The sequence below is a fragment of the Otolemur garnettii genome, unplaced genomic scaffold, assembly GCF_000181295.1.
Source record: "Otolemur garnettii isolate 467f Iridium unplaced genomic scaffold, OtoGar3 scaffold00100, whole genome shotgun sequence".
NCBI lineage: Eukaryota > Metazoa > Chordata > Mammalia > Primates > Galagidae > Otolemur > Otolemur garnettii.
Window position 1 is genome coordinate 7,033,896 of NW_003852495.1, and position 3,584 is coordinate 7,037,479.

The 3,584-nt window shown below is 46.9% G+C and overlaps 1 non-coding gene across 1 annotated transcript; it reads right to left on the reverse strand.

The window, feature by feature from the left end:
• Window positions 1–3,420: 3,420 nt before the first annotated feature.
• Window positions 3,421–3,584, reverse strand: LOC111727342. The gene has a single exon (XR_002774920.1). It is a non-coding gene; the product is annotated as a U1 spliceosomal RNA (small nuclear RNA).

Sequence of the window (3,584 nt, forward strand, 5' to 3'; positions counted from 1 at the left end):
AGATGGAGGCATGGTTCCCAGCCTGTGATTCCCAGACAAGCAGCATCAGCATCATCTGGGAACTTGTTAGAAATGCAAATTATTGGACCCCATTCCAAACCTACTGAACTAAAAACTCTGAGGGTAAGGACCAACAATCTGAATTGTAACAAGCTCTCCACCTGATGTTATTCACAATGAAGTGTGAGAACTGGCGTAGAGAGCTGTTGGAGTCCCAAATCAGTTTGGCCTGAACTTTCTGAAGCAAAATCAGCAGAACACATCCTTTAGTATGGCTAAACCAAGCCCCCCTGGGTTGCCACAGAGACTTGATGGCTGGACTTGGGGAGGAAAACTCATCATTATCTCATATGTGTAGAGTAGTTTGGAGCCCACAACAAAGCTTTTGCATTGATTACTTAGTTCTTGAAATAATCCAGAGATAGCCAGGCATGGTGGCTCACACTTGTAATCCTAGCACACTGGGAAGCTGAGGAAGGTGGATTGCCTGAGCTCAGGAGTTCAAGACCAGCCCGAGCAAGAGCAAGGCTAAAAATAGAAAAACTAGCTAGGCATTGTGGCAGGTGACTGTGGTCATAGCCACTTGGGAGGATGAGGCAAGAGGATCTATTGAGCCCAAGAGTTTGAGGTTGCTGTGAGCTATGGTACCATGGCATTCTACCCAGGAGGTACAGTGAAACTCTGTCTCACAAACAAAAGGAATCCAGAGGGGCAGATATCATCAACTCCATTGTACAAAAAAGGAACATGATCTCAGAGAGGAACGGGGATGCATTGAGTTTACACAGGGCAGATTCAAGACTAAGATCTAGGCTGGATAGAGTGGCTCACATCTCTAATCACTCGGAGGGCCAAGGCAGGAAGATCACCTGAAGGAAGATCTTCCTTCCTTCTTTCCTTCCTTCCTTTTTTGGAGTTAGAGACCAGCCTAAGCAAGAGTGAGACTCCGTCTCTACTAAAAATAGAAAAACTAGCTGGGCGTTGTTGTAGGTGCCTGTAGTCTCAGCTACTCGGGAGGCTGAGGCAGGCTTGCTTGAGCCCAGGTTGCTGTGAGTTAGGCTGACTCCATGGCATGCCAGCCTGGGCGAAAGATTGAGACTCTGTCTCAAAAAATAAAAAGACAAAGATCTAAAGCACTGGTCAGCATTCTTCTACAATATCAGAGGAGGAGGAAGTTCTGTCACCTGATAATAAGAAAGCTGTGTGACAGATCCACTCACAATGGGAACTGGGGACTGGCTGTCAGACAGCAGCATCACCTCTCTCTTTCCATCTCCCAGGCTGCAGGCTCCCCTCCTGTGCTATCTTTTTCCATTTTGCCCCCCTGCAACCCTGCACGTGCTGCTTATTTGGATCACCTTTCAAGAGCCAGTGTGATCTGCTTCAGATCCTGTACATCAGTGCATGGCCCTATGAGCCAAGCCTCACAGCTCAGACTCACCCCACTTGCTCCTTCTTGAGGCTCCACAGCTGCTGAGAGAGTTGTCAGTGATAGCTGCCATCAGTTCCCATTGTTCCAAATATCTTCTCTGGGTCCCCTTTCTTGTCACAAGCCTCTGAAAAGTGAGTGGTTGAGTCCCTTTGGAGAAACATTTCTAGGGAGTGATAGGAGGTGAATGAGAAAGAGGGCCTTCAACCCCAAACCTCTGTTTTTATATTATTTTATTTTATTTTGCCACTTTGTCCCATCCCATAAACCAGTTTCCTCAAGTTACCCTCAGAGGAAGCCACTTTCCTAAAATTCCCCATATTTGACTCCCTAATCCCAGTACTTGTTCTTAAAAGCAAGTTTGGAGAGAACTCCAGGTGCTTTAATCCCGATGTATCTTGACTATTTAATATCATTTTAAAAACATTTTTGAAACAGAGCCTCACTCTGTTGCCCTGGGTAGAGTGCCATAGCATCATCGCTCACAGCAACCTCAAACTCCTGGGTTCATGCAATTCTCTTGCCTCAGTCTTCTGAGTAACTGAGACTATAGGTGCCACCATCACGCTTGGCTAGTTTTTCTATTTTTAGTAGAGATGGGGAAGGGGGGCATCCTTACTTTTACTGAGACTGGTCTCAAATTCCTGAGCTTAAGCAATGCACCTGCCTTCGCCTCTCAGATTGCTAGCTTTACAGGAGTAAGCCACCACACCCAGCCTTGAATGTTTAATATTTTGACATCCCAAAGACAATTTTTTTTTTTTTTTGAGACAGAGCCTCAAGCTGCCCCCCTGGGTAGAGTGCTGAGACATCACAGCTCACAGCAACCTCCAACTCCTGGGCTCAAGCCAGTCTCCTGCCTTTGCCTCTCAAGTAGCTGGGACCACAGGTGCCCGCCACATCGCCCGGCTTTTTTTGCCCTCATTGTTGTTTGGCGGGCCTGGGCTGGATTTGAACCTGCCACCTTAGGTGTATGTGGCTGGTGCCTTAGCCACTTGAGCCACAGGCGCCGAGTCCCAAAGACAATTTAATGGGGGAATTGAAGCCCTGTGGCCCCCAACATAAGGGAGAGGGTACTTGGAACCAACATATGGTTTGTCCTGATGACTGTGGAGACAAACCAGGTCATTCATTGGGCTTGGACAGGGGAACAATATGCTTTTTCTTTTCTTTTCTTTTCTTTTTTTTTTTTTTTTTTTTTTTGAGACAGAGCCTCAAGCTGTCCCCCTGGGCAGAGTGCCGTGGCATTACAGCTCACAGCAACCTCCAACTCCTGGGCTCAAGCGAGTCTCCTGCCTCCGCCTCCCAAGTAGCAGGAACCACAGGCGCCCACCACAACGCCTGGCTATTTTTTGGTTGCAGCCGTCATTGTTGTTTTGGCGGGTCCGGGCTGGGGATTCGAACCTGCCACCTTAGGTGTACGTGGCTGGCACCTTAGCCGGTTGAGCTATAGGCGCTGAGCCACAATATGCTTTTTCTTGGCAACATTTCACTCCAAGCGTTTGTTGGTGGTAATCTGAGGGAAGGTAAACAGCCCCCAGCCCTGCCTTGTTGAAGAGAGTTGCCTCTAGGGGGCAGTGCACTCCACAACACTCAGGACCTTAGGGTCCCTATGGGCCCTATGTTCTATTTTATATGCCTCTGAGAGGACAGAGGCAGGGTTGTTGCTCTATAGAACTTAACAGTTCAGAAGGGAAGGCAGACATCAAAGAATGGCCATAACATTGATTACAATGGAAAATTCTGGGTGATGAATTATATTATTCTTTGAATTTTTCTGCAACTTTTAATTTCCCCAAACTTAAATTACACTAGTGATTCAGTTTATTTATTTAGAGACAGAGTCTCACTTTGTTGCCCTCAATAGAGTGCTGTGACATCATAGCTCATAGCAACCTAAGACTTCTGAGCTCAAGCAATCTTCCTGCCTCACCTCCCGAGTAGCTGGGACTACAAACACCTACTACAACACCAGCTTTTAAAAAATTTTTTAGAGGAAAATGTGAATGCAGTCCTCCACTACCACTAATTATGTAGCCAACTTTCCCAAATTTGAGGAAATATCAAGGGTCAGCACATCCAGAGTGCAGTGGATAAGCCTTGCCCTGGGATAGCCACCTTTGTGATCATGGTATCTACCCTGCCAGGTAAGTAT